Raw genomic sequence first — 13,097 nt, 5'->3', positions numbered from 1 at the left:
ATGGGGTACCAGCATGAATTCTTCTAAGCTCAATTACCAGCTTAGTACTTGTAGTGCTGCCACCAACCAGGAATTCCAGTGCCTGGTACACTCTGGTCCCCCCACAACCTTGCCCGGGGACCCCCAAGACCCAGAAACTCTGAATCTTAACACAAGGAAAGTAAACCCTTTCCCTCACCGTTGCCTCTCCCAGGCTTCCCCTCCCTGGGTTACCTTGGAAGATCAATGTGATTCAAACTCCTTGAATCTTAAAACAGAGCGGAAAATGCACCTTCCCCCCTCCTTCTCTCTCCCCCTCCCAGACTCTCCCTGAGAGAGAAAGTAATCCTAACACAGAGAGAACATTAACCTTTCTCTCTCCCTTCCCTCCTTTCTCCCCACCAATTCCCTGGTGGATCCAGACCCAGTCCCCTGGGGTCTCACCAGAATAAAAGAAAAACAATCAGGTTCTTAAACAAGAAAAGCTTTTAATTAAAGAAAGAAAAAACATTAAAAATTATCTTTGTAAATTTAAGATGGAATATGTTACAGGGTCTTTCAGCTATAGGTACTGGGAATACCCTCCCAGCCTAAGTATACAAGTACAAATTAAAATCCTTTCAGCAAAATACAAATTTGAACTGCTGCCAGCCAAATACACATTTGCAAATAAAGAAAACAAATATAAGCCTAACTCGCCTTATCTATCTAGTACTTACAATTCTGAGCACGTAAGAGACTGTATCAGAGAGATTGGAGAGAAACCTGGTTGCACGTCTGGTCACTCTCAGAACCAGAGAGAACAACAACCAAAAACACTAACAGCACACACAAAAACTTCCCTCCCTCAAGATTTGAAAGTATCCTGTCCCCTGATTGGTCCTCTGGTCAGGTGACAGCCAGGCTCACTGATCTTGTTAATCCTTTACAGGCAAAAGAGATATGAAGTACTTTTGTTCTATTAACTCTTACTTATCTGTTTATGACAACCTATTTTTCAGAAACTTGAAGAAAAGTGATTTGGGAAACTACAGGCCTATTACTTTGATCTCAATTGTACACAAGGTCTTGGAACAAATTTTGAAAGAGAAAGTTGTTAAGGAAATAGAGGTAAATGGTAATTGGGATAAAATACAACATGGTTTTACCAAAGGTAAATGGTGCCATGCAAACCCGATCTCCTTCATAGAGAAGATAATTGACTTTTTTACAAAGGAAATGCTGTAGATCTAATTTACCTGGATTTCAGTAAGGCATTTGCTACAGTTCCACATGGAAAATTTTTAGTTAAAATGGAGAAAATGGGGATTAATATGAAACATGAAGGTGGATAAGAAACTGGTGAAAAGGGAGACTACAATGGGTCATACCGAAAGGTGAAATGTCAGGCTGCAGTAGGATGACAAGATAGCAAGTGTGAAAATTCAGGATGGGGTGGGGAGTAACAAGTCCCTATATAAGACAAATCCCTGAATATCAGGACTGTCCCTGTAAAATCAAGACAGCTGGTCACTCTAGAATGGAGGGAGGATACTAGTGGAGTTCCTCAGGGATTGGTCTTGGGAAAAATCTTAGTTAACATTTTATTAATGACCATTGCACAAAATGTGAGAGTGTGCTAATAAAATTTGCAGATGATACGAAGATGAGAGGTATTACCAATACAGAGGAGGACCAGAATATCATACAAGAAGATTTTGATCACTTTTACAACTGGAGTAATAGAAATGGAATGAAATTGAATAGTGCAGGGTCATGCATTTAGGAACTAAGAACAAGAATTTTTGCTATAAACTGTCAGTTGGACGTGACAGAGGAGGAGGAAAACCTGGGTGTAGTGGTTGATTACAGGTTGACTATGAACCGTCAGTGTGGTGTGGCCATGCAAAAAGCAAAAGCAATCCTAGGATGCATCAGGCACGGTATTTCCAGTAGAGGGAGGGAAGTGTTAGTACCATTATACAAAGCACGGGTGAGACCTCATCTGGAATAGTGTGTGCAATTCTGATCTCCCATGTTTAAGAAAGATGAATTCAAACTGGAACAGGTTCGGAGAAGGGCTACTGGGAGAATCAGAGGAATGGAAAACCTAGTTTATGACAGGAGACTCAGAGAGATTGGCTTGTTTAGCCTAACTAAAAGAAGGCTGAGAGGAGATATAATTGCTCTCTATACATACATAATAGGCATAGATACCAGAGAGGGAGAGGATTTACTTAAGCTAAGCACCAATGTGGACACAGGAACAAATGCATATAAACTGGCCATCAACAAATTTAGGCTTGAAAGTAGACAAAGATTTCTAACACTCAGAGGAGTGAAGTTCTGGAACAGCCTTCCACGAGGAGCAATAGTGATAAAAAATCTAACCAGCTTTGAGACTGAACTTGATAAATTTATGGAGGGGATGGTACGATGGGGCTCCTACGATGGCATGTAGCTGATTTGTGACTGCTAGCAGCAAATATCTCCAACAGAAAGTGACATGACAGTAACTGGGGAGGGATTTGAGTTACTACAGATAATTCTTTCTCATGTGTCTGGCTGCTGAGTCCTGCCCACCTGCTCAGGGTCTAATTGATCGCCATATTTGGATTCAGGAAGAAATTCCCAGGAGGGATGTTCTCTGTGCTGCATCTGAGGTGTGCTGGAAACTGCAAGTACAACATTGTCATCCTGTGTTCAAAGGGAGAATCAGTACCGATGAAGCAACAAGTGCCCATTTTACTGCAGCAGCTCTTTATAGGAGTGATTTCGCCTCTGGAGGTTGTTGTGACCTCCAGAAGGAAATGCCAACCCCTGAAAACCAGAGCAGCTCAGGGAGAGTCACGTTGTAGCTAGCCCCCACTCTTTGTGAGCCTGTGATGAACAGGCAGTTCTCCAACTGCAGAAATTAACAATGGTGTTTTGGGCTCTACTCATCAATAATAGGATTGATTACTGTGGCTATAGCAATCTCTTCTTTTTAGGATTTTGCACTGCCACGTATCACTGAAGTGTCAGAGCACCTTTTGTGTGAAACAAATTGGTAGCAGAGGCTATAAAGCCAATGTAATATTGGGCTGTGTGCACAGAGACCTTATGAATTAGCAAAGAGGGAATTCTAGAAGGCTCTGTGAGACCACAGTTAAATCACTGCCCACCAGCAGAGACAGTTCGGTGTCAGAAAGATATCACCAAACCAACAACAATTCAGAGGGGAGAAGACTAAACAAAGAAGTTGTCATAAACAGATAGCTAAGGGTTAACGTCTCTTTCACCTGGAAAGAAGTATCTGAAACACCTGACCAGAGGGCCAATCAGGAAACAGGACTTTTTCAAATCTGGGTGGAGGGCTTTTTGTGTGTGAGTCCTTTGTTCTTGGTCTTCTGCCTGCACTCTCTCGGCTATGAGGGGATTTCTATTTCCTGCTTTCTAATCTTCTGTTTCCAAGTTGTGAGTACAGAGATCATAAAAACAATAGGGGTTATTGTTTTTTTCTTTTGTGTTTACATGTCTATAGTTGCTGGAGTGCTTTGAATTGTATTCTTTTTGAATAAGGCTGTTTATTCAATATTCTTTTAAGCAAATGACCCTGTATTTGTCACCTTAATACAGAGAGACCATTTTTATGTATTTTTCTTTCTTTTTATATAAAGCTTTCTTTTTAAGACCTGTTGGAGTTTTTCTTTAGTGGGGAACTCCATGGAATTGAGTCTGCAGCTCACCAGGGAATTGGTGGGAGGAAGAAGTCAGGGGGAAATCTGTGTGTGTTAGATTTACTAGCCTGACTTTGCATTCCCTCTGGGTGAAGAGGGAAGTGCTTGTGTTTCCAGGACTGGAAATAGAGAGGGTGGACTCCCTCTGTTTAGATTCACAGAGTTTGCTTCTGTGTATCTCTCCAGGAACACCTGGAGGGGGGAAGGGAAAAGGTTTATTTCCCTTTGTTGTGAGACTCAAGGGATTTGGGTCTTGGGGTCCCCAGGGAAGGTTTTTGGGGGGACCAGAGTGCCCCAAAACACTCTAATTTTTTGGGTGGTGGCAGCTTTACCAGGTCCAAGCTGGTAACTAAGCTTGGAGGTTTTCATGCTAACCCCCATATTTTGGACGCTAAGGTCCAAATCTGGGACTAGGTTATGACAGAAGTGGCTGGAGGAATTGATACAGGAGGAGAGATTAAAATCACTAGATAGTTGTAACTCAGCTAACTGTGCTGTGAAAGCCATGGCAAATAACTGAAGGGTTTAACCAGCAAGGAGGGAGAGCAGCTCCTGAGAGCTCAGGGTGTAACTAGGAGCCATGATAGGAGATACAGCCCAGTAAAACCAACACATTTTGGCTGAATCTCATACAACAATGCTAAAAAGCGAGTTCTACTGACAGTAGAATTGTCTCCCAAGGGAAGTGATAGAAGCCTCTTCATTTGGGACAGTAAAAGCTGCACAGAGAAGGCCCTTGTCAGCACTGCCATCCCGGTTATATCACGGGCACTTCAGGCTGAGCGCCTCCATTGATCTAAGCTGCAGGTGAATGGTCAGGGAGGGAGACAGGACTCTTGGGTAAGCAAGGCTCAGACCAGCTAGGCCTTTAGAGGCCAAAACCGGCCCCTTGAATTCCACCTGGAAGCTCTCGTGCAGGCAGCTGCTGTGCTGTAGAGTAATTTCTCCAGGAAGTGTACAGGTGACACACTCCCTTTGCCCTCTAGCTGCTGTCTCTGCTTTCCTGTGACACGTCTCCTGCTGGGCCAGAAACAGAGCAGCCATGGGCAGGGCAGACTGCAGCTACTCAGAACAGTGGGAAGTTTCGCCACCTCATTTCTGTACCTAGTTCTGTTCATAACAAAGGATTTAGCCTGATACCAGGCAGTAAAATACTACAGCTAGTCCGATCTTGGAGCGCTAGTGCAATATGGTCCCAGAATCAAGATTCTCCCATTTATCAGGCTAATGCATTTGACCAGTTTCAGACTTCGGGTGACTTAAAGGTGTAGCCCTATGTAGTGGGGTAGTCACCCTGCTCCGGTCCTGAAGGGGCCCTGCAGATGGCTGTGGTGCGGAAAAGCTAGGCTGATTGGGGGAAGCAGCCATAGCTGGCCCTATAAGAAGGCTGAGGGTCAGAGGCTGGAGGAGTTGCTCTCTAGCTTCTGAGAGAGAAAGGCTTGGCTCTCTGGAAGCTGAGAAGGGTACCTGAAGTGGAGCAGTTCTGGGGAAGGGCAGAGGGAGCTGGGGAACTCCAGTCTAGCAAAACCCCAGGCTGCAGGCCTAGTTAAAGGCCTTTGAAAGGGTACTGGGGCTGCAAAGGAGCAGCACAGAGATAAGCAGAGGCAGCTGATCCATCCCCCCTTGCTGATGGTGAGTGGTTTATAGACTGTACTCTGCCCCGGGGAGCGGGGGCTAGATGGTGACTGACTGAGGCAAGGTGGGGATAGAGGGTTGGGGTTCCCCTAGGTGGGGAGACCCAGATTGTGGGTTACTGCTGGGGCAGAACCCTGTCGTAGAGGGGCACAAGGGTCCAGGAAGGACCCGGGGGGCCAGCGGCAGGTGACATGGGCCTGCAGAGGGCTCTCCGGGCTGGAAGAGCTAATTCCCAGGACAAATAGCAGGAGATGCCGTGCCAGTGAGTTGTTGCCCTGCCACACCCCAGTACGCTACAGGGTCTCACATTTTGTTCCTTCCATAGGCTGAGTGTACGGCACTCACCAAGGGCTCCTTGAATTCCTCTGGGTTTGGTATGCCCCTTCATTCTCCTCCCTCCCCTATTTTCCCCATAGCACTTTCCTCCACTATCCAGGGTCCCCTATTCCTTCCTCCACCGGAAGTTCTGTGAACCCTCCATTTCACCCTTCCCAACCATGGTTGGGGCTCTCCGTGCCTCCCCCACCCCATTTCCCCAGACCATTATCTGTCTTTCTGCCTCCCATGCCAGGGTCTCTGTGTGCACCCCTACTGCCCCCTTCCACCCAGGCCTCCCCATTCTCCTTCCCTCCACCATTCTTACTTCTTTTTCTTTCTCCTTCTTTGTTCATTTCTTCTCTTTCAGGGTGTCAGCATCTGAAATCTGTGTTGGAAGGATCAGCAGAGCTGAGCTGAGGGGTGTGATGCTGGAAGATGCTAATAGCTCCCCTCCACTGGTGCTTTGCCCTGTGAAGAATTATAGAGGTGGCTGAAGCTGTTGTCTTTGCCAATCAGATGCCCGGGGCTTTGTGTGTCCCCAGTGTAGCCCTTTCCTTTTTTTCTGTTTTCACCAAAATCGGTAGACTTCTGCTCATTGAAGCCTGGAAGCATTTCCTGAAACCCTGGAATCTATTGGCTGCAGCGTTCAAGAGCTATCAGACAGACAGAAATGCCATTGAGATGAGTGTCAGCCCTTGCTTTGCTTGGCACATTACATTAGTCTGGTCTTGAGATAACAGGCATGGGGCAGTGTAACAAGGTCCCTGCATATGAACCTGGCACACTCATGTCACAAGTGCAGGTGAAAGGATGTGTACCTAATGGCTCTGCTACCTGAGCATCAAGCAACAGCCCTGGGGCTACCCATAAACCGCACTCTGGAGTCACTCTACCCACTTCAGATCTCAGACGTAATGGTGAGAGGCAGGTACTGCCATGATGGACAGTCTAAACACCCAGGTGGGAGAGAAGAGGGTAAATTTCACCCATTGAGACTACTTAGAGGGCAAAAGGATGGTAATGGTGGAAACATGCTCCTCTCCCCCCACGTAGTGTGACCACCCTGATATTATCAGGACCATCCTGATATTAGGGGCTTTGTCTTATATAGGACCCTATTACCTCTCACCCCGGTCCTGATTTTTCACACTTGCTCTCTCGTCACCCTACCCCCAGGGTAAATGCCCCTCTGGGATGTTTGGTCCAGCCTGGTTGCCCTCCTTGGTTACTGCTTGCCCTGTGCAGTACAGAGGTGCTGCTGAGAGCAAGTCCCATCTCTTGATACTCACACCTGTGATTCTGATTGTCCAGTGGCACTGGTAGGTGGGTGGCAGAAGGGGACAGTGTCCTGGAAAGCAGTTAGCGTGAAAAGTCACAGTGGACAGCAGGACTGGCCCACAATATTTTGGCACCTGAGGCGGGGAGCTCAAATGATGCCCCCTCGCTTGGGCCAAAACTTTGAAAGATCTCAATTTTGCCTTCTTCCTGTTCTACTCCTCTAATGGTACTGCTCTGCTACCTACCCCAATAAAGGAGAACTAACAACTTAAAATGCCTTGTTCAAAAATTTTAAATAATGCTTAACTTTCACAAAAAGAACAGGAGTACTTGTGGCACCTTAGAGACTAACAAATTTATTTGAGCATAAGCTTTCGTGGGCTACAGCCCACTTCTTTGGATGCATGGAATGGAACATATATTGAGGAGATATATATACACATACAGAGAGCATGAAAAGGTGGGAGTTGCCTTACTAACTCCAAGAGGCCAATTAAGTAAGGGAAAAAAACAAAAAACCAAAAACAAACAAACTTTTGAAGTGATAATCAAGATAGCCCAGTACAGACAGTTTGATAAGAAGTGTGAGAATACTTACAAGGGGAGATAGAGTCAATGTTTGTAATGGCTCAGACATTCCCAGTCCCTATTTAAACCTAAGGTGATTGTATCTAGTATGCATATCAATTCCAGCTCAGCAGTTTCTTGTTGGAGTCTGTTTTTGAAGCTTTTCTGTTGCAAAATTGCCCCACAGGTCTGTCATTGAATGACCAGAAAGGTTAAAGTGTTCTCCTACTGGTTTTTGAGTGTTATGATTCCTGATGTCAGACTTGTGACCATTAATTCTTTTGCGTAGAGACTGTCTGGTTTGGCCAATGTACATGGCAGAGGGGCATTGCTGGCACATGATGGCATGTATCACATTGGTAGATGTGCAGGTGAATAAGCCCCTGATGGTATGGCTGATGTAATTAGGTCCTATGATGATGTCACTTGAATAGATATGTGGACAGAGTTGGCATCGGGCTTTGTTGCAAGGGTAGGTTCCTGGGTTAGTGTTTTTGTTCAGTGATGTGTGGTTGCTGGTGAGTATTTGCTTCAGGTTGGGGGATTGTCTGTAAGTGAGGACAGGTCTGTCCCCCAAGATCTGTGAGAATGAGAGATCATCTTTCAGGATAGGTTGTAGATCTTTGATGATGCGCTGGAGAGGTTTTAGTTGGGGGCTGAAGGTGACAGCTAGTGGTGTTCTGTTATTTTCTTTGTTGTGCCTGTCTTGTAGGAGGTGACTTCTGGGTACTCGTCTGGCTCTGGCAATCTGTTTTTTCATTTCAGCGGGTGGGTATTGTAGTTTTAAGAATGCTTGTCAGAGATCTTGTAGGTGCTTGTCTCTGTCTTTCCTTATCCGGAAGACTGCGGTCTGTATGGGACATGGAGTTTGTGTGAAACTCCTAATGCTTTAAGCAGTAGAGTAAATATGTCTCCCACAAAGGATCCTCCGTTGTCTGAGTCAATAATCTCGGGAGTCCCATATCTGCAAACTACTTCGGAGAATAGTTTCTTAGTAGCTGTGTGGGTGCTATTGTTCCTAGTAGGGAAAGCTTCCACCCAACCTGAAAAGGAATCTATGATTACAAGTAGATATCAAAATCCTTCTTTACTCCTTGGCAATTTGTCAATGAAGTCAATTTGGATTCTATGCCAGGGTCCCAGCCTTCTTTGATGTAGCATCTGAGGCTGGTGTGGAGGACGACCTTTATCTTTGGCACACTGTATACAATTTCTGACCCATGTATCCACATCATCTCTCATCCCCTTCCATTCTGCCACTTGCTTTAACCTTTCCAGCGTCCCTTCCACTCCTTCATGCATGAACTGATGAGCTATGTTCACCAGTTCCTGCCTTTCAATTCTTCCTGGGATGCAGACTGCTTCTAATACCTTCTTTTCCTGCCTTCGGGTCACCACTGCTATCCCTTCATAATCTCTGGCTATGGCATCAGCACGGTTATTCCATACTGTTTCAGCTGCGGAGCCTTTTCCATGTGCCTTGACATGTTTGATTTTAAGCTGGTTGGGATGAGAGGTAACCCAGGCATAAATCCATCTCCATTCATCTACATATGCTATCTCTTTCCCGTCTGCGGCTTTCCAATTGTTCCTCTGCCAATCAAACATCCAATATTGCACCCCTTTTACATAATAATTGCTGTCAACATAGATGTATACAGTCTTGGGGCAGTTCTCTGTTCCATATTGTTTTAGGACTTGGTATGTAGCATGGAGTTCAGCATGTTGTGCTGAGCCATGATCCAAATACCCCTTTAGTACCTCCTCTTCCAAATTGATGGCTGCATATCTGATTCTCTTTTTACCATGCACCACCATGGAACTGCCATCGGTGAACCAGATATGTCTCTCCTGACCCGTGGTATCCAAGTCTTCCGGGGGGGTGTCATAAACAGATAAGTAAGAGTTAATAGAACAAAAGTACTTCATATCTCTTTTGCCTGTAAAGAGTTCACAAGATCAGTGAGCCTGGCTGTCACCTGACCAGAGGACCAATCAGGGGACAGGATACTTTCAAATCTTGAGGGAGGGAAGTTTTTGTGTGTGCTGTTACTGTTTGGTGGTTGTTCTTTCTGGGTTCTGAGAGCGACCAGACGTGCAACCAGGTTTCTCTCCAATCTCCCTGATACAGGTTCTTATAGATTCAAAATAGTAAGTACTAGGTGATAAGGCGAGTTAGGCTTATATTTGTTTTCTTTATTTGCAAATGTGTATTTGGCTGGAAGCAGTTCAAATTTGTATTTGGCTGGAAGGATTTTAATTTGTATTTGTATACTTAGGCTGGGAGGGTATTCCCAGTACCTATAGCTCAAAGACCCTGTAACATATTCCATCTTAAATTTACAAACATAATTTTTACTGTATTTTCTTTCTTTAATTAAAAGCTTTTCTTGTTTAAGAACCTGATTGTTTTTCTTTTATTCTGGTGAGACCCCAGGGGACTGGGTCTGGATCCACCAGGGAATTGGTGGGGAGAAAGGAGGGAAGGGGGAGAGAAAGGTTAATGTTCTCTCTGTGTTAGAATTACTTTCTCTCTCAGGGAGAGTCTGGGAGGGGGAGAGAGAAGGAGAGGGAAAGGTGAATTTTCCTCTCTGTTTTAAGATTCAAGGAGTTTGAATCACATTGATCTTCCAAGGTAACCCAGGGAGGGGAAGTCTGCGAGAGGCAGCGGTGAGGGAAAGGGCTTACTTTCCTTGTGTTAAGATCCAGAGGGACTGGGTCCTGGGGGTCCCCGGGCAAGGTTTTTTTGGGGGGAAACCAGAGTGTACCAGGCCCTGGAATTCCTGGTTGGTGGCAGCGCTACAAGTACTAAGCTGGTAATTGAGCTTAGAGGAATTCATGCTGGTACCCCATCTTTTGGACGCTAAGGTTCAGAGTGGGGGTTTATACCATGACATGGTGTGCAGCGTGTGGGATAGATAGATAGATAAGATAGAATCCAAAAGCCAGTGAGGTTTTTATTACTGTCCATACTAGCTATCTGCAGGCAGACTGAGAGGTTTGGGTTTAGAAGCAAAAGCCAGTAGGATTTTTTCTTTCTCTTTCCCTGCTAGCTGTGTGTAAAGCAGGATAGAGGAGATTGTTTTAAAAGCAAAGGTCTGCAGGTGTTTTTTGGTCTCTCCCTTCTGAGTACTCTGAAGGCAAAGGCATTAGGGTTTAACAAGGATCTTTGTTAAACAAAGGGACTCCAGTTGTGTCACCATACACCAGCAAAACACATTTGCAAATGAATGTTTTTTTTTCTTTCTAACTCTGTCGGGAATAGCTAGGTAAAAGGATTTTAAAAAAGACTCTGTTGCTAAGCAACCCTAAGGAGGCAACAGAGAAGCAGCATTTCAGGCAGTAAACAGCAGAGGGCACCCCAACACAAGAAAGCAGAAACCATGACTACCAAGGACACCCTGAAACAGGAACGGGCAAAACTGGTGGCAGAGAAACAAATCAAAGACGCAGACCACAAGCGAGACATGGAAAAGAAACTACATGAATTAGAAATAAAACAAAAAGAGATAGAGCTGAGAGAAAGAGAAAGAGAGGCTGCCCACAGGAGAGAGCTGAAGATAAAAGAAAGAGAGAAGGAAGAAAGAGAGGCTGCCCACAAAAGACAGATAGAACTCCAGAGGGAGGCCCACCAGCAGAATTAGAACAGGCTAAGCAGAAGAACACAGCCAATCCTAACAACTCTTCACCAGTTATTGTTCCACATCCCAAGAAATTTCCCACCTACAAGGCAGGTGATGACACTGAGGCCTTCCTAGAAAATTTTGAAAGGACCTGCCATGGGTACAGCATCTCTGAAGACCAGTACATGATACAGCTGAGGCCACTGCTCAGTGGACCCCTAGCAGAGGTGGCGGCTGAAATGCCTAAGGAGAACATGAATGATTATAAACTTTTTCAAACCAAGGCCAGAATCAGAATGGGGCTAACACCTGAGCATGCCCATCAGAGGTTCAGAGCCCTAAGGTGGAAACCAAATGTGTCACTCATCCGACACGCCTACCACATTGGAAAGAATTATAATGCCTGGATATCAGGAGCCAATGTTAAATCTCTGGACGACATGCACCTCCTAATACAACTGGAACAGTTCTTAGAAGATGTTCCAGAGGAAATAGAAAGGTACATCCTAGATGGGAAGCCCAAAACTGTAACTGAGGCGGAGGAGATTGGAGCCAGATGGGTGGAAGTGGCAGAAAAGAAAAGAGCTACTATCAAGGGGAGCGAATACCACAGGGGGCACACCAACAATAAACCCTATCACCGAGGGCAACGCAGGACCCCACCTACAACCCAAGGAAAGCCCCAGATGCCCTATTCTCTCACCTCACCAATCTCCAGTAACCCACCTCGGCCCAGTGACCAGTCAGCTGGGCGATGCTTTAAGTGTAATAAACTGGGACATATAAAGGCCAACTGCCCCAAGAACCCAACCGAGTGCAGTTCATTACACCACCATCACACCAAAGATCCCCAGGCCCAGATGCCTCTCAAATACCCTCAGAGCAAAGGGAAATTTTGAGAGTGGGCAGAAAGAAGGTTATTGCGTGGAAAGACATGGGGGCAAAAGTGTCAGCTATCCACCGATCCTTACTGGACCCCAAACTCATCAACCCAAAGGTCCAAGTAACAATTTATCCCTTCATGTCACAAGCTGTAGACTTGCCCACAGCTGAACTGCCTGTCCAGTACAAAGGCTGATCAGGAATGTGGACTTTTGCAGTCTATGACAATTATCCCATCCTCATGCTACTGGGGGAAGAGTTGGCCAACCAGGTAAATCGGGCCAAGAGAGTGGGAATGGTTACACGCAGCCAAGCCAGGCATGCTTCCAGACCCATCCCTGTTCCTGAACCATCCACAGAGGCCCAGTCTGTGTTAGCAGAGACCCAGACAGAGGTAGTGGACCCGGATCCCCTGCCTACGACTGCAACAGCCACAGTACCTCCAGTCCCAGACCCGGACCTGGAAACGCAACCAGCACCAGAACCATTGCCAGCACTGACGCCAGCGCTTCCAAACACATCTTCAACCCCAAAGCCAGAGGGCGCCAGCGAACCTGAACTGGCAGAAGCCAGGGGCGCCCGGGGAGGGGGACAAAAGGGGCAATTTGCCCTGGGCTCCACAGAGGCCCCCACGAGAGTTTTTCAGGGCCCCTGAAGCGGGGTCCTTCACTCGCTCGGGGGCCCCAGAAAACTCTTGCGGGGCCGGGCCCCGGAGCTTCTTCCGCTCCCGGTCTTCGCTGGTGGGGGAGTCCTTCCGCTCCAGGGCGGAAGGACCCCCGCCATCGCATTACCGCCAAAGCGCGACCTGCCTCCGAAGTGCAACCCGGTCTTCGGCGGTAATTCGGCGGCGGGGTCCCTTCCGTTCAGGGACCCACCGCCGAAGTGCCCTGAAGACCCGCGGCGGGGGCCCCCTGCCACCGAATTATCACCGAAGAGCAGGCTGCACTTTGGCGGCGGGTCCAGCTTCGGCAGTAATTCGCCGGCGAGGGGCCCCCGCCGCGGGTCTTCAGGGCACTTCAGCGGCGGGTCCCAGAACGGAAGGGCCCCACGCCGCTGAACAGGACCGGCTCTAGACATTTTGCCGAGCGGGGGGACCCCTACCGCTTGCTGGTCCCAC

Source organism: Gopherus flavomarginatus, chromosome 6, assembly GCF_025201925.1.
Source record: "Gopherus flavomarginatus isolate rGopFla2 chromosome 6, rGopFla2.mat.asm, whole genome shotgun sequence".
Classification (NCBI taxonomy): domain Eukaryota; kingdom Metazoa; phylum Chordata; order Testudines; family Testudinidae; genus Gopherus; species Gopherus flavomarginatus.
This window is presented reverse-complemented; position numbering follows the sequence as displayed.